Source organism: Eschrichtius robustus, chromosome 6 (genome assembly GCF_028021215.1).
Source record: "Eschrichtius robustus isolate mEscRob2 chromosome 6, mEscRob2.pri, whole genome shotgun sequence".
Classification (NCBI taxonomy): domain Eukaryota; kingdom Metazoa; phylum Chordata; class Mammalia; order Artiodactyla; family Eschrichtiidae; genus Eschrichtius; species Eschrichtius robustus.
Genome location: NC_090829.1, coordinates 96,779,883 through 96,798,883, shown reverse-complemented (window position 1 = coordinate 96,798,883; position 19,001 = coordinate 96,779,883). Strand labels below are relative to the sequence as shown.

At 35.3% G+C, this 19,001-nt stretch overlaps 1 protein-coding gene across 20 annotated transcripts in view; it reads left to right on the top strand.

The window, feature by feature from the left end:
- ZPLD1 (zona pellucida like domain containing 1) overlaps positions 1-19,001 on the top strand; it is a 324,181-nt gene that overhangs the window by 262,173 nt on the left and 43,007 nt on the right. For 2 of the 20 annotated variants that reach the window (XM_068545569.1, XM_068545558.1), the window contains exon 6: positions 15,303-15,333. The exons of the other annotated variants lie outside the window; for them this stretch is intronic. The gene's annotated coding sequence lies outside the window, so the exon portion shown is untranslated. The remainder of the gene's footprint in view (positions 1-15,302; positions 15,334-19,001) is intronic. 20 annotated transcript variants of the gene reach the window in all.

Genomic DNA, 19,001 nt, shown 5'->3' with positions numbered 1-19,001 from the left:
ATGTGAAAACTGCTTTTGCTCATGATCTATACAAAAATAGGTGATCGGTAGAATTCAGCCTGTAGGCCATAGTTTACTGAGTCCTGGTTTAAAGTATTAGTTTTCTAGAACTCGCAGTGGGTTATACGTACTAGTATCTCAAAAAATATAAAAACCAGAATCATATACTTGGATATTTATGGATTTTTAAAAAGTGACCAAAAATCATTTAGAATATAGAGAGCCAAACTTTGAAGAAGAAAAAAAGCATTTGCTAAACCTCAAGAACAATGACGTTAAAGATAGATTAATATGACGTTTTGTTATTTCTATTGCTGTGAGCGTGAAAACTTCAGATGCTGAATACACAAGATATTTTTAGTTTGGTTAAAAGGAACTGAGACCAAGTGAAAACATCAGTGGCTTTATTTGCAAAGTTAAGATTCTCTATAAAATAAAGTTGACTTTAAACTTTCAATAACATTATAGTCATTTAATATGAAATTACATCATTAGAGAAAATAAGAAAGAATGAAGACCACTTATTGTCAAATTGTTAGAATTTAAAATACAATATTTGCTCAAATATGCTTATCTAATAAATAGCCAGAGTTCATATAGCCACACTATCTCTTAGTTGAACACACCATCATTAATGAAAATCCTTTGTACATTACATGAATTGTACTTTCAAATTAAATAATTTATCTCTAGATAAGATATATTATGGAGTTGGAAAGAATTCATGGCTAACTTTTCTTTCTGTTTTAAATGTAATTAATAATAATTTGGATATAAGAAGTTAAAATAATTGATAGCTTTTAAAATCATCTTTTAGAGATTTTAAATCATTATCCATAGAATACATACATTTAAAAAACTTATGTGTATTTGTGTATTATGCATATTTGGGCTCACATATTTGAATTCTGGCACAGCAATTCTATTTAGGAACTTCTTTTGAATAAGTATTTAAAATTAAAGTAATGTATTTCTGGCTTCTAAAATTCCTTGCTTTATCAATTCTATCATAGAAATGTGTTCCATCAATGTTAGTGGAGTGAAAGTAGACTTAGGAAGGGACTATTTTTAACTTTGATGGGGTTTAGTTTGTAAAAATTTTTTAAATTGAAAATATTATTTACAGGGCATAAAAGTACTCCCTGAACGTTTTTTAAAAAGTGAAGTAATTAATTAAAGCTATTCAGAGAACATAAAAATACTAGCTGAGCATTTTTAAAAAACGGAATCAGTTAACCAACTATATTCAAGCAATTTTTACTCCAAGAGTTTTATATACCTAGGTATAATTTCAAATCAAGTTCTAGACCCCAAATCTCATTTTCTTTTGTATTAAAACCACATAAAAATCAATACAAATGATTTCTAGTGATGGGTGGATGGATTTGAGGATTTTAAGTGATGTTTTGATGATATTGAAAATTTTAATTTCAGTAGTGATGTAATCCTTAAAAGAAACAAAAGCATTATCATGATCAGGATAGATGTTGATATGCTTGATCTTCTACATTTTGATAGTGTGTTACTATCCCTTTTGTAACAAGATAATCATTCCTTTAACAAACATAGCTTGAGAATCTACAATGGACCTGGCACTATGCTAAGTCCTAAATACAAAGGTGAAAATAACATTCTTGCTTTCATGAAACTTACAGGTTTATTAGGGGAGAACAAAGATGCACATCTTAGTCAACTGGGGTTGTTTTGACTGCAGGAGACATTTGGCAGTATCTGGAGATAGGAAGTGGTCATGACTTGAGGCGGAGTTCTTCTGGCACATAGTGGGAAGAAGCCAAGGATGCTATTAAACATCTTACAATGCTGTTAAAATATCCTACAGCAAAGAATTTATCCAGTCTAAAATGTCACTAGTGCTGAATTTGATAAACCTTGATCTAAGTGTAAAACATTTTTAGAACTGTTATTATAGAATGATGCACAGACTCTGGTGGGAACACAGAAGAGTCAGTGGTCAATTTAACATCTCAACAAACAAGAACGGTTGTCTTGATAGAGGAATATTTTCAAAGAAGAGCTGTGCTTGAGCTGATTCTTGAAAGGCTGAATGGAGAGATGTTCCTGTAGGGAGAGGGTGGAGTTGGAAAGAAGAGCTTTCCAGACAAAGTCAGCAAAGTGAGCAAAGGCATGGATGTGTAAAATAACTTCTTATCTCTGGGAACTATACAAAGTATAGTGTGTAGGTTGGGGGTGGGAGTTTGGGTGGGTAAGTAGGAATCTCATCTTGGGAGCTTTTTCTTACTATGTCATGTAGAGTTGGGTTTTCTCCTGGAAGGTGTTAGAAATGATGAAAGATTTTGAGCAGGGACATATGATGAGGCAGTCTATTTGTAGGATTCATCATCCATGGTGTGAAGTGTCATGATTATTTAAGGGAAAATAAAATCCTACTTCATTTGACCAGAGAAGAGACACAAGAGGATATAGTCTCTCAGTAGGAAAGAAGATTCCTTGTTTCTTTTCCTATAAATGTTTTGCTTCTGATTCAATATCTTTCACATTATTTGTCAGAACTATATCAAAGCAACAAACACTTAGCCTTAACTCATTTTCTGTAGTTTCATAAATGTACTATGTTGCTGATTGGCTGACTCTTGTGGACAGAAGCTGCCATGTTGTAGCTTCAGGTAGCATTGTCCTTCCTTGGAGGTTCTATTTTCAGACTCTTGTTGTGTAGCCATGGTGAAGAAAAAAAAATCTGCTTACCAATGAAAAAAAGACAACTATAAATGGAATCTCAGCTGTAGCAAAACCTTATTCTTCTGTCTCAGTGGTTCTCAACCCTGGATACTTACTCATTAGAATCGCTAGAGGGAGAGATTTGTGTTTCTGTATTTCTTGAAACTCCTCACGTTAACTCAGACAACTCTGCTATGGATACAAAATATTAACCCCACATTTTTTTATTTGGCTTTGAAATGACTTGTTTTTTAGATTTTTTTCATTGTAAACACACCTTCTTATTTCCATTAAAAGTTAAAATGATCTTTTAATTTTTTTTAGCATACACCTACTTTCAAAGAGTAACTTTCTGACAGTGTAACAGAGCAAGAGGGAAGTAGTCTATGATTTCTTATATAAAATCCACAAACTGGATGAATCTCACTCATGTAGCAGAGAGATAACTAGAGATTTGAACATGAAGTTTTGAACAGTGATATTTATATCGATACTTTTAAATGGTCTTATTTTGTGCTGCCCATCTCTATGATCAATTGGTTCACGTGGCTAGTGAGTGTGGTGCAGTGAAGCAGGTCTAAGAGTTTGATCTTCCTATGGCCCACTCCCTGTTCTTTAGCCATAGATTATATTATTATTATCCTTTTGCTTGCTTCTTTTGTGGGACCAGTCAAAACTTGTTTGTGGGTAGGGACATTTAGCCCATGTGTACCATGTTTCTACCTTATTCTAAACTGGTGGGTTTCAAACTTTTGACTGTAACTCACAGTCAGATATTTTACATTGTGATCTAGTAGACACACATCCATCCATACATGTATAGCACATAAACATTTTACAAAAATAATCTATTCCATTCCATCCTATACTATCCCATACTATTCTATTTCATGAGGAATGTTATTCTTGACCCACTAAACTAATATACCAGCACAATAGTTATTTTAAAATGTTTTCCTAATCTAAACCCATGATTTTCAGCACAGCCTGTGGGTTATAGCATCCTCTTAAGGGGGTCAGTAAAACCCTCAAGGGGTGTGCAGATAGCTTGAAAACAAAACTGTTCTTTGTTCCATTGCTTTGATTTGTGTTTAGTGAAGAGAGTTAATTTATACAGATTTTCAAATATCGCATGTAGGAGAAAATGAGACTATTTAACATTTTTGAAAGATCTAATCCCTACTTTTCTTCAAATCCCATTTATATTTTATCTTTTTCATGGAGTCATCCGATGAATGGACCAAACTAAACACCCATTGAAATTCACTTAGTAGTTAAGTATGTATTGCTGGGTGACACCTTTTGTGTAATTCTTTGGGTCAGAGACATTTATGTTATGATGGGCTTTGGTTTTCATACTGTTCTTGATAGACTATTTACCAAAGTAGTCTGAAGAGGTGGGATCTCCGTGACTCTGAGGATTTATGTTTAAATTTGCCAAAGATCCTGCTGTCCTAGTTATAATGAAACACTGTCTGCAGTCTCATCCACAATAATACATTCTTTTGCTCACCTCCTTCCTTCTGCTCACCTCCTTCCCCTCACTTACTTCTGTCTGAGACCCACTGTAAGGGCAGTTTACCTTGCCTACTGTGGCCCACAGCCATCTAGAGCTTGCCTGATGGTTCAGATCCCAGAGACCATTTTGGTTTATGAGAGAGAGCCGAAAAATTGTGTTTAAAATTATGTCTTACATTCCTAACCCTGGATATAACCAGGACTATAACTTTGTTAGAATTATGTTCATCTCATCTAAAACACAAAGGCTCATAAGCTATCTTCTTAAGAAGTGATAACTCTCCTCCCCTTCATATCTCTCATTCTCCAATATCTTGACCTCATTGACTTTCATCCTATAAATGTTAGGCTGATTTCTGCCTCTTCCCCCTAACTCTACTAGATAAAGGATGAAATGTCCTTTTTTCAAAGGTTCTGTAACCCAGTTTTAGTTAGTCACTTAGATCATGTAGGTCCTTATTTTACAGATAACCAGAAAATCGAAGAGAAGCAAAATGCGTTACTCAAGTTATCACAGAATAAGTTACCACTAGGTCTCCTGATTTTGAGTTTTTATTATGATAAATTACAAATATACAAGATATTGAAATAATAGCATAATCTTTAATATTTTTTCCATATTTCCTACACACACACACAAACTTTTTTTTCAATGAGTTATTTTTAAAACAGAAATACTGCCGCTCCTTGAAAGTCAGGATTAATGCTTAATTCTGTCCTCTTAACTACTGATTTTCAGAGTAAGGATTTGATATAATGATCACTTCCAGTGATCTATGCATAACCTTTTAAATTCATAAAATAGAAACAATTAATGTGGTGCTTATTGAAATGTTTAAATAGAAGGATTTAAATTTTAGGTTCTCCCCGACTTCAACATCAATTCTTGAGTAATGCTTTTGTGTGTATATGCTACTTGATCCAACTGGCTAAAACGTTGGTGGATCTCATTTCATTATGTCCCGAAGTGTTGTGCTTTGTGGATGTGATTTTGTTGTTAGCAAATAGCTGAGTTAGAGATATTAGAAATTATTACTTCGGAAGTTTCCTTTAGTTACCTCCTTTTATATTATCTATTACAAGCATGCGTTACCTAGGAAAAACATTTAGCCACTTGGTATCAATTCCCACATCTAAAAAGCAAAGGCAGCTCTCTGTTCACTTCAATGTACTCCTCAGAGTGTTGTCATGTCATCCCCCCAAATAGTTCAACATGACAAAAAAAATCATGAACATTAATGAGAACAGGGTTGGAAATGTATTTCAGGCAGAACAAAGTGCTGTTATAAATTACCAGCAGCCTATTTTATTTTGTGATTATTGTTTCCTAAAGGCTTTTGAGACCTTTGAGAAACAAACAAATATAGATGCAAGGAGAAATAAATAAAAGTATAAAACCAATAACAACTTATTTATATTTTTTCATGTAATTTTAATTTTACCATTTTTGTCTGTGGAAGGACAGAGCTGCTCAAAAAGTGAAAGGGCTATTGCCTTTTTTTTTTTTTTTTTTAACACTATTGAGATTAGGCTGTGAGACCTCTTACAGGTTTTATTTCTTATGAAAATGACAAGAGATAGATATGAGGGTGTTCTAGATGCAACATTTGCCACCTAATTGATTGTCATAGACAAAGTTAAAAAAGCAGTAGAAGATCTCTAAATCTTCCTGATATAGTAAAACCTAAATTCTGATAAGGGAGATGATTTTAGAAAGAAGTCTCTGGGGAATTTATCACTATATTCTCCTACAGTTGTTAAAACATCATGCATTCATTGGCTCTTTATAACTGGAAGTCATCTCAGTCATTTCTAGCCAAACATTTCATTTCACACATGAGGTAACTGAGGGTAAGGCACATTATGTGACTTCCCCAAGACCACAGACAATTAGTGCTGAAATGGGAACCAGAGCCCAAGCCTATGGTTATATTTATTCAAAGGTATGTGAGTGTGTGTTGCATAAATGTCACATAAATGTTAGTGTGTGTTGCATAAATGTCCCCAAGACCACAGACAATTAGTGCTGAAATGGGAACCAGAGCCCAAGCCTATGGTTATATTTATTCAAAGGTATGTTAGTGTGTGTTGCATAAATGTCACATTATATGAATTAATGGGCAACATGAAAACAAAAATATCTCAGTAAGCCTCTAGAAGGAAGTTGTTGGGAGACCCAGCCTGTAATTTATGATGATACAACAATGTTTTTTCCTAAGAAATCTTTCATTATCCCAAGGTCATAAACATATTCTCCATAAATTAACCTCTAGAAGTTTTAATGTTGATAATGTAATTATAAAGCTGAAGTGTTTGCCTTTTGATTAAAAACTTTTGGAGGGCAGAAACACATATTCAGAAATGCATATTCTGTGCATTTAGTGAAGTTACATCAAACTGGCATTTATCATCAACAAATTCAACTATGTAATCTTGGAGAAAAAAGAGAAACAATTAATTTAAATAGCATGTTCAGTCTTCCTGTTATTCCAGTCAATGAATTTATTTATGACTTTATGTAAGCGTGAGATAGACAACATCAAACTGATATCCTACAGTTGATCTTAGTTCCCCTGTAACTCTGAGTGTAAACATCTCAAAGTGTGGTATATGATTTTAGCATTTAAAGGTGTGATTCTATCTCAGCTTTTATTATGGCTTCTGAAGCAAAACAACCATTTACTCTGTGTTTAGTGTGAGGTTTTCCTGATGTTCTGTTTTGAGTAATTGAAAAATATCTTCTGAATTTTTTAAGGATGAACATTACATTAAAACTATAAATGACCAAACCTAGCTATTCTTGAAGATTTTAAGCTCAAATTCTATTTATCTGTAAGTCTAAGCAGACTTTGATAGTCATTTTTTAACAGGTTTTTGAGAAATATTTGATTTTATATGCAAGTAGTTAACTGATGTACAGAATAGGAAATTGAATATAATAAATTTTTATAAAAGGCAATTTAATATGTTTGAAGGAGTTTAATTATCTGCTATAATAATCCATCTATAAATTATTTAACTAGTGCTTAAAAATAGATTTAAAAATTTGTTCAATCTTACATTTTCTTAACTATCTCAATAATATATATAATCTTATATATAATCATGTCAATTTTACCTTAAAAGTCTAAATTGTTTACTCAGTTCCACATCTCAAATCAAAATAAAAGGACAAAACTGTTAGTTAAGTAGGTCAAATTCTCTAACACATTTGAAATACTAAGAATACCAACATGCATAGATTCTGTAACATGAAAAATGATTCTCTAGTTTTTGATTATCTTTAACACTTCTATGCCTACATAATCCTGGGGTTAATAGATGCTGATAGATGGAAAGCACTTATCTTCTAAACTAACTGCAATTGCTTATTAGCCAGAGGTTTTGACTGGGACGATGGGTAGATTCTTATTAGTAATCATCATGCAACATAACTTTATTTACAGCCTATACAAGGACTTGATAACTTAGAGAAGAATTGTTATAGCCCACATGACTTTTCCAGACCATGTAATCCGCATTTCTAATGTTCTTTAGATTCATGTTACATGTTAACTCAGTTTTTCTCTCTGCAATCTCAGTCATGCAGCTCTTAATATTTGATTAAATTTTGAATTTATGGACTCAAGATATTTGAATGAATTTCATCTAGCTTTAAATATTTCTGATTTTGACAGAATCTTGCATTTTCTCACATTCTTTTGGTCTGGTGGGACCATAGCATTCTTACCAACGTAAAGTGCTCAGATTTTCTGTATTACAAGAGACTAAAGGGCTATCACACCTTAAATGCAAAGCATACACCTTTGCATTTAGTTGTATTAACTTTTTGGTCTCTTTTTTTGGATCCCAGATTAAGGAAAAAAAACAGGTATAAAATATACTTTTGGTGAATTGGGGAAAATTGAATATTGAATTGATATTGGATGCTATTATGAGTTAATTGTAATTTTCTTAAGTTTGGTAATGGTATTGTGGTTATGTAGAGATGGTCCATTTTTTCTTATGAGATGTGTGCTGAAATATTAAGGGCCAAAATGTCTGAAACTTAATACCAAATGATTCAACAATCACCATCACCACCACAACAGATAGATGGATGGATGGAGAGAGAAAGTAAAACAAAACTATGAGAAAATAATATCTACATGGACCCGTCACATCTCAAGACTGTGTTTGAGTCCATGGTGGCCTCAGCATCTGAGAATGTAACCTTGATAATATAGAGCTCATCTCCAAAGATACTAATCTATTCAATTGTGAGAAGAAAACCTGGCTGTGAACAGCTCATGGATAATGTATATCTCTGTACAGGGTTTTGTATTTAAAATTAGTTTGCATCTTGGATACATTCAAATGAAGATTTGTTCTTTCTCTTTAAGTGAACTCAAATTATCCAAGAGACTGATTTTTGTCCATGGCAGGAAACACTTTATCTTGCCATTTCAAGATAACTCTGGTTTAAAATTTAGTTTCTTTGGTGTTAACTATTCAGTCATAGTTAATATTCTCTTCATCCCCCTTCTCCTAACTCCTCATGTTTCATGTATGGAAAGGAATGGTAGGGAGATAGTATAGTGCAGGTTTAAGAGCACTGATTCTGTAGCCAGATAACCTGGGTTCAGGTGCCATCTCTACCACCTCCTAGGTGAGTGACCTAAAGTAAGCTATCTAACTATCCTGTGCTTCAATTTCTTCACCTGTAAAATGGGAACAATTATAGTACTTATAAGTTTGCTGTGAGAATTTAAAGGTAATATTGGTAAATAATGTTTAATAACTATTAAATAATGGTTATCAATAGTAATTATATAAACAAATAAATGATAAAAATTGATAAAGTCTCTGATGAACAAATTCTTGCCTAGGTGGCTCCTTAGAGTTATGGGAGAAGCTACAGATTGAAAAATCAGCAGGTGTAGGATCCAGTATTACTAACTACTCATAGGATTTTAGGCAATCTAAGATCTCTTTGGGTTTTAGTAAATGCAGATGTTGGAGAAATGACCTCTAAGGAATTTTCCAGTTCTAATGCTTTATGACGTTACAGGAGAGATGTAAGTTCTAAATAAATGGATAAATATCAAAGTCCTTTGAACAGTATAAAATATTTGATAAATGAATGTTACAAAAATCATCCCATGAAGTACACTCACAATATGTTTTCAGGAACAGGATCCTGGGAGGAGAATGACCAGAAGCATCGCTGCTTGCTGGCATCATTTACCCTTTGGCCTCCGGCATTCAACCTGCTCAGCCATGCACATTGATTATTTTACCCATCTCTGCCTTCCACACATGGGGGATTAATCTCAATGCTAAGATCTCATGTGGCCATAGAGCTCTATCTCCATAGAGATAGAAGAGGAGCTTTTTTACAAATCACCTGCAGCCATGGAGATTGTAGAGCCATGGTCAGATTGATTTGCTTTTTCAAGCAAAATTGGAAATTCAAATATTATGTTACAGGCACTGTGTCTCCATGCCACAGTACACCCCACCTCTTTCCTTACTATCTGTCTCTGTCTTGCCGGTTATTTCCATCATAATGGAGCAAGGCTAACAATGTGGGCATGGTACCAGCTCCTATTGCCGTCTGATGCTCCAATGGGCTTTGGATATATACGCATGTTGAGGGAACATTTAAATAATGTTTGTGTGTTGCACAGTCATAGAAACACCATTTCCACACCAGCTCCTTTGATCTCCTAAAAACCAGCTGTCATAATACAAGCAGATGTTTGAATGGGTAGAAATAAATCCAGGTGGCTCCAGCCTACCCCGTGGGGCCTCATACGACTCCATTGGCTCATTCAGGTTTGCCATTCTCCTGATCTTAGTGGGCACAGTTATCACATTTCAAGTAGGCCTGAGTTCCAACCACAAGATTAAAACAAACAAACAAAAAAATGCTTTCTACTAGAATGGTAAGGGGTCAGTGTTAGAGTTGGGGAAAAAAAAAAAACAAACAAGGAGAATCAGTTTCTTCAACTGAAAAAATCAAAGAGAGCAGTCTATGTCATGGATTATTAGCAGCTCTGGAGCAAAAGATGTGCTTGACTTTAGTTTAAACCTGGTGCCAGTGTCAAAATACAGACGGCAGCAAATTGTAAATACTTAGCAGGTTGCCAAATTTGTTTGAAGCAACTTGGAAGTAGAAATAATTTAGGAGGGAGCCAGAATCAGAAAAGTCTCCACAAAGGAGACATATTCCTGGAGAAAAAGAGCATTTGAGCAGAGGAGAATGCATATGAGAAAAAGAAAACAAACAAAAGCATGACATGTTCTGGAAGTTGTGATAAGAGCGTATGCTAGACCACATATTGTGTGAGGTGGGGGTGGATAAGGAAGAGGTAAAGTAAACTAATAGGGAATGTTTGGAGTCAGATTGAGGAATTGATGAGGAACTTAAATAAAGATGCCAGTAGGGTTGCAAATAACAGGAGTGAAGCCTTTGGTATCTATGTGAGAGGTAGCATCAGTAGACCTGCAAATAACTATTAAAACTCTAGCTGGAGTTACTGAGTGAAACAGAGGGCTAAAAATACAGGAGAAAAATGTGATTGGGTGAAAAGTTAAGGTTTGTGTGTATTGCATCAGATACACACATAGGACTTCGATATGGAATACTTAGGCTGGAAATACAGGTCTGGATGCGAGGAGAGAGAGGAGAGCTGAAAATCTGATGACAAGAGAAGTATAGGGACTGGAACTTTAAATTTGTATGAAGTCGGGAAGTTTCAAGGATAGAAAGATGAAGAGCGTGATCAGAGTGGTAGGAAATGAGCAATCATAAATGAAGGAGATTGGGTTGTTTGCTCTTTTGATATTGAGCTGCATGAGCTGCCTGTATATTTTGGAGATTAATCCTTTGTCAGTTGCTTCATTTACAAATATTTTCTCCCATTCTGAGGGTTGTCTTTTTGTCTTCAATCCAAAAATGGGCAGAAGACCTAAATAGACGTTTCTCCAAAGAAGATATACAGATGGCCAACAAACACATGAAAGAATGCTCAGCATCACTAATCATTAGAGAAATGAAAATCAAAACTACAATGAGGTATCACCTCACACTGGTCAGAATGGCCATCATCAAAAAATCTACAAACAATAAATGCTGGAGAGGGTGTGGAGAAAAGGGAACCCTCTTGCACTGTTGGTGGGAATGTAAATGGATACAGCCACTATGGAGAACAGTATGGAGGTTCCTTAAAAAACTAAAAACAGAACTACCATACGACCCAGCAATCCCACTACCCGGCATATACCCTGAGAAAACCATAATTCAAAAAGAGTCATGTACCACAATGTTCATTGCAGCTCTATTTACAATAGCCAGGACATGGAAGCAACCTAAGTGTCCATCGATAGATGAATGGATCAAGAAGATGTGACACATATATACAATGGAATATTACTCAGCCATAAAAAGAAACGAAATTGAGTTATTTGTAGTGAGGTGGATGGACCTAGAGTCTGTCATACAGAGTGAAGTAAGTCAGAAAGAGAAAAACAAATACCGTATGCTAACACATATATATGGAATCTAAAAAAAAAAAAAAAAAAATGTTTCTGAAGAACCTAGGTGCAGGACAGGAATAAAGATGCAGACATAGAGAATGGACTTGAGGACACGGGGAGGGGGAAGGGTAAGCTGGGACGAAGTGAGAGAGTGGCATGGACATATGTACACTACCAAATGTAAAACAGATAGCTAGTGGGAAGCAGCCACATAGCACAGGGAGATCAGCACGGTGCTTCGTGACCACCTAGAGGGATGGGATAGGGAGGGTGTGAGGGAGACGCAAGAGGGAGGAGATATGGGGATATATGTTTATGTATAGCTGATTCACTTTGTTATACAGCAGAAACTAGCACACCGTTGTAAAGCAATTATACTCCAATAAAGATGTTAAAAAAATTTTTTTTAAATAACTGAAGGAGAAACAGGACTATGCAGGGCATGAACACTAGGACAGGAAAGCATTTCACAGGGTGTGTAAATAGCATTGCAAATGTTACAAAGATTTCCAGTAGTGTGAGAAAAAAAGAGGTTGTTGGATTTGGTCATTAGAGGATTCCTAGTACAAATAGAAGAGTAATTTCAGTAGAAAGACAGGAAAAAAGCAAAATCCTAAGGGGAGAGTGGATGAAAATTAATGAGCTAGAGCGTTAGAATGTACTAATCTTTGAAACAAGTTTCAAAGTAAAGAGAAGAGCAGTACGGCAATACCTTTGTAGTTTGAGAAGATTATAGGGGAGGGGAAGTAGCCAAATAAAAGGAAAACTTGAATTGTATGACAGGTGTCAGTTCTAACCACCTAGTCTTCAATTATCTCTTTGTAGAATTTTGGAATAGGAAATGTCTCAAATATTCTAGGTTATGACCTTGGCTTCCATTTCTCCAATTATCCCTTTTAGCTGTTATAACTACCTAGAACCTTTAAGCACAGTTCCCTTGATGTGATGCTGCAACCTCCACCCAGGCCTTAAGCAAGGGGACGTTGCACTTTTTCCACATTCCCATAGGCCACATGGGTGAATCAGTCTATTAAGATGTTGGAGTAACTAAAGAAAAAAAAAGGAAAAATTACGTAAATAAAATAAAAAGTAGTAATTATTCTATACATTAGCTACTTAAAAAATACTTATTGCCCCGGCATTGGTGAGGGTATTTAGTCCATTTACCATCATGTGGTCCTAATTGGCCTTAGTAGGGAATTCTCATCTGTTTGGTCTTTAGGTACGTCACTGCCCTTGCTGTGTCCACCATGGCTGTCATACCTCACACCTTCTCTGTGGACTTTAGTACAAACTCTAGGCTTCCAAACTCTTCAGTCTTCCAACTCTGGCTCTTAAAGTTAAAGTCCAGATGTCTGAGAACCAAAATCTTCTTGGTCTCTAGTAGTCAAAAACCATGGATCTTTATGCAATTTTCTCTACTTTGAGTTAAAATAAGGCTGTTTGGAAGTCAGAATTAGGTGATATTTTTCTTTTAATATAGGTTCTATTCTCATCTTCCTAAAAGGATCAAGAGCTGTGGGACAACAGAAGCGATCAGGAGGAAACTCATTCAAAATATTGTTATATTACTCAGGAATCCCACATAAAGATGGACAATTTAGGGAATTTCTGGGGTAATTTTGACTATATGAGCTAGCTATAGATCCTAACTGCTCAATAGAATGCTATCTCTCTGAATGTGTTAGAAACATCCTCCTGTCAATACATATTATACTTTCCTGAGGCACTCTTTATTTTCTTTCATAGCACTTACCAAATATATATTTAAGTATATTTTAATGTATGCCATTATTAATGACTTTTCCTCTCTCTAGTTTTTAAACTCCGTGAGGGTAAGGACCATGTTTGTTTTGCTCATCACTGGATTGATTCCGAGTCCCCTGAGTCTAATACTTAGAAATTGCTCATAAAAATTTGTGGAATGAATAAACAAATGAATGAATTAACCAAGGAATATCAAATAGTGGAGTACTAATAGAAAGGGGCTCTTGTGTCTTAGGTAAGAGTTGACCAAAGTATGAAGTTATCTTTATTGTTATTGGTACCCATGCAAAAACCTTTGATTTTTTGGAGGTGGGTTGATATTCAGCCAGAATATATCAGCATGGTGTCTCTTTTGATTGGCTGATTCCTGTGCTATGCCTGCTTATACGTATTTTGTACGTCATCTCTATTGAGAAATATTTTCATTCTGAAATGATCACACTAATAGTCAATTGTTTAATTAATTAGAGGGAAATGGGCATTTAAGATAAATAAATTATCACTTTATTATTGATTTGTTATCACTGTACTTCATGAAAGGATGAAGGAAGTCAATATACTAATATATCTTCAAAGATACTTCAGAAGAATAAAATGTACACGTATCTTGAAAATGAATGTGGTAAATTATTTTAAAAAGCTTTTAGAGTGACTTAGTTCAATCTGTCAGTACCCCAAAAACTAAGGTGCTAGAATAAATGTTCTAAACTAAACAATGTAGATCATTTAAATGCTATAGATTACTTGAGAAAACCCTCAACAGAAAGACAGGTGAGAAATGTGTGGAAAGGGAAATAAATGAGCACTCACTTCGTGTCAGAGAAAATTGGATTAGGTTTTACTCTTAGAAACAACCTTTAGCATTCATATTTTCTCATAGCATACATCAGTATCTTTAGAGTCAAAAAATTTCTGAATGTCTTCTTGATGACTAAACCTGTTTCCTTCTCTGTTTGAGGCATTATTCTGAAAGTACACAGTGTGTTTTATTCTTTGTTTAGCAAGACAAGGACATTCTATGTTAAAGAATATATATGTACATAATAATGGATATTGCTGATGAAAATTTTATATTTTCATTTTCCTTTTAATATATATTTGCCTCTAATGTCCCAGTGCAAACACAGAAATAAAGAACATAGAGCTTCAGTCTAGACACCCGATCAAAAAACAGATTTCTTCATTAAATAGTCATTGTCTCCAGCATGGTAAAACTGGTGATTTTGGAGGGTGAGCTAATATGTCCTTTTTCTAGAGGCAAGACCATGTAACGCCGTGAGACTTGACTGAGCAAGACAGCTGCCTACCTGTACGACTTCAGTGCCTTTTTTGTCCCAGATCTTATCTGGGTCCTATTGGTTCCTTTGAAGGCTGAAGTAGGGCTTTATTCTTTTAACTTAAATTTTGATCACTATTAAAATACGTACATTTCTTCTCCTCCCCTTTCCTGGGAACTCTTCAAACTATTTGCAGTCATTTAAAGCTTAATGAACTGTTTCTGAACTCTTCTGAGAAGCAGGCTTGAGTGGGTCATACAGAAGCGCCAGGAAAGAGGTTGAGCCCCCGTAGGGGACAGCAAGTCTGTGCAGAGTAGCAGGTCAGTAAATGCACAGGAGGGCTGAGAATGAGAGGATTAAGATGATCACTGATGCCTAACAGCCCATTCCATATTTTTGCGAATCTGTATGATTAAACAATTTGCTTTAGTTTACTAAAAAAAAATGCATGTCTTAGATTGACAATTAAATATTTGAAGAAATGATTTTTGGTTTGAATTTTCTATTTTTCTTCCCAACTAGAAGAGTATCATACACCGTGGCCCATATGAAGGTAATAAAATTAAAGAAATATGAAATTTTGATGAATTGTTTCTGCAAGAGTTATTTCTCGAGAGTAGGTAAAAGCACTTTTGAACAGATTCACTTTTTCTCAGGTCACAGGGGTGCTGTTTAATAAATTACTTTTCTTGGGTACTAAGAGCCAACTTTATTCATCTGAAAAGGTTAATGCGGCTGTTCAAAGTGTCCAAGTTATTCCCAGAGAATAATTTATGCACTGAAAATCTGTTTTATTTGGGAAATGCCTAAAGAGAAAAAAAAAAGTGCAGTACAAATTAAACACAGGTAGATGTGGTAGTTCATAAATGAAGTTGTTCTTTTCCCCCCGAGCTTCATTTATATGGACTGATTTATATCCCTGACCATTTAAAATTTCAAAACTCCCTCTCCTCTGCCCCAGAATTTCCTGTCATTCCTTTTACTTTTTCTCCATAGCACTAATTGTAAATATACTCTGTATTCCACTTATAGATTTCGTTTTCTTCTGACTTCCCTCACTAGGATGTAAGTTCTATGCAAACAATGTTTTCTGACTTCATTACCTCAGCTCTCCTGGACACTACCAGGCATGTGTAAGCATTCAATAATATTTGATAAATGAATGTAGGAATAAATCAATATTGATTAAATTTACCAAATAATCGCCAAATTTCCATTTGATGTACTGTTGTAAGGATCATTTTCTGGAAGGCAATGCCATATAATAGTTGAGGGTGGTTTCTGGAGTCATTGTGTGTTGAATCTTTTTTTTTTTTTTAAATTTTTATTGGAGTATAGTTGCTTTATAATGTTGTGTTAGTTTCCGCTGTACAGCAAAGTGAATCAGCTATACGCATACTTATATCCCCTCTTTTTTGGATTTCCTTCCCATTTAGGTCACCACAAAGCATTGAGTAGAGTTCCCTGTGCTATACAGTAGGTTCTCATTAGTTATTTATTTTATACATAGTAGTGTATATATGTCAATTCCAATCTCCCAATTCATCCCACACCCCCCTTTCCCCCCTTGGTGTCCACACATTTGTTCTCTATGGCTGTGTCTCTACTTCTGCTTTGCAAATAGGTTCATCTGTAGCATTTTTCTAGATTCCACACATTTGCATTAATATACAATATTTGTTTTTCTCTTTCTGACTTACTTCATGCTGTATGACAGTCTCTAGGTCCATCCATGTCTCTGCAAATGGCACAATTTTGTTCCTTCTTATGGCTGAGTAATATTCCATTGTATATATGTACCACATCTTCTTTATCCATTCCTCTGTTGATGGACATTTAGGTTGCTTCCATGACCTGGCTATTGTACATAGTGCTGCAATGAACACTGGGGTGCATGTATCTCTTTGAATTATGGTTTTCTCTGGGTATATGCCCAGGAGTGGGATTTCTGGATCATATGGCATGTACATTGAATCTTGATTCTCATACTGGTCATCTGTTTAACCTTGGGCAAATTCCCTAACATTTCTGTGCCTCAGTTTTTTCATCCTCAGAATAAGGAGAATAATTTACCTGTATCATGGTTAGAAAATATACTTAGAAAATATGGTTAGAAAAGTGCTTAAAAAAACATTCTGGGGCTTCCCTGGTGGCGCAGTGGTTGAGAATCTGCCTGCTAATGCAGGGCACACGGGTTCGAGCCCTGGTCTGGGAAGATCCCACATGCCGCGGAGCGACTAGGCCCGTGAGCCACAACTACTGAGCCTGCGCGTGTGGAGCCTGTGCTCCGCAACAAGAGAGGCCGCGATAGTGAGAGGCCCGCGCACCGCGATGAAGAGTGGCCCCCGCTTGCCGCAACTAGAGAAAGCCCTCGCACAGAAACGAAGACCCAACACAGCCAAAATTGAAAATAAATAAATAAATTTAAAAAAAAAAATTCTGGCGCATAATCAGCCCTTAACAGTCACTGGCAGTATCATTAAATCAATTTGTGAAAATAATAATATTTTTTATGCACTCTGCCTGAGTGAAATAAAGTCATGACAATTATGTAGATATTAAAAATATTTTGCCTCAATCATCTGAAGCATTTAGCTCAAAGCATATTTTAAGAATTCATTATTAATATAATTTACTTTCTGAAAATTAACAAGACATTAATTTTATTTATTTGACAAACTCCAATTAAGTCAAACGGAGTATTACAATAATTCCAAAGATCAAGCTTAGTTTTGAATTCTTCTCTGTCATTTACTAGGTCTGTGACCCTGGGCAAGTCAATTAAAATCCTTGGCTTCAGTTTCCACATTTGTTAATATGGGCGAAAATTAAATCTATGCTAGTAGTAGAATATTAAACGTAGCACAGAATCTGGCACATAACAGATCTTAATAAAAGGAGGTTCAAAAAAAGATTATCAAATGTATAAAATCTAGAGAACAGTGTTTGTGACAGAACTATCTCAATTTATATAAAACTGAGTGAGAATTAAAAGTGAAATTATGTTTTTCCGACTCCAAGTTCAATCTTAAGCAAATTCATATTTTAGAAGAAGTTATTTTAAAACGAGAACTTAATATGAGAAATATTGACATTTGATAGCAAGTCACTCAGCATATGACTTCCTTTGTATCGCTAAGTATAAAACACAGAGCCTCTTAATACCAGTTTAAGAGATGCAAGTGTCTCTTTAAAATCAACACTTCTGAATTCCTTAAAATTCAATGTTATACATAAAATCCTCTCCCTCCCCTATCCCAATCAATTTAAATTTATGGAGGTACTGAGTTAAGAAAGATGTACAAAAACCTTGTGATACATGTCTTCAAGGTCATTGTTATCTAAGAATGTGTTACTAATGTTTTGTAATATTGACCATGTCAGACAGTCTTGTACAACATTGTTAAGTACCAAAGTAGGGTCATTGGATGCTGCACTTAGTGATGGTGGAGAAGATGGGAAATGCTTCTGCTCAGGTTCTCTAATCAGAGTTTGCTGGAGCCACAATGGGACAGCAGCCATTTCAGGTCATCCCAGGGTAAACCACAGACACTGGGTTCTACCTTGTGACATGAAGCTCAACTAAGTTTTTTAAGCCAGATCGAGACTGGAGTACACATGTCTAGAATTGCACATGCCCAGGAGCAGGGGAGTCTGAGCAAACAAGACATTATGCTTTAATGAGTGTAAAGAATCTCAACACAGTCTCCAAACCCCAAGCACTCCCATTTCAGAAAATAATTTTAGAAACTGTGGCAAGTAATGTCTCCAAGCTTGCTACTACTGTGAGTTGATACTCAAGTTTTCTATGTAGAGAGCAAATGATGGAGATAGACTTGAGGATGGGGAGTGTACAAGAAAATAGTTCATTAACTCCCAAAGTCTTGAAAATGCCATGAGCACTGCCAATGTTATAGGGATCAGAATGTGGATACTGCCTATACAAAAGTTGTGGTGTCCTTCAAAATTCCCCTGCTTAATGTACCATAATATTAAAACACAGAGACCAATACAAATAACATTATAAATATAATAATGTGATGCAACTAATCAGGGCTGTTACTAGCCCATGGGACACCTTTGTATTGTGCAGTCTAGCTCCAGAGCATGTGGCTTAGTCAAAGGAGCACAGACCCAGTCACCATCCCTCTCCACGGGATTGAGAGTGCCTTCTGTATGTCCAGACTGTGCTATGTTCTTTATGTGTTTGTAGTTTATAAA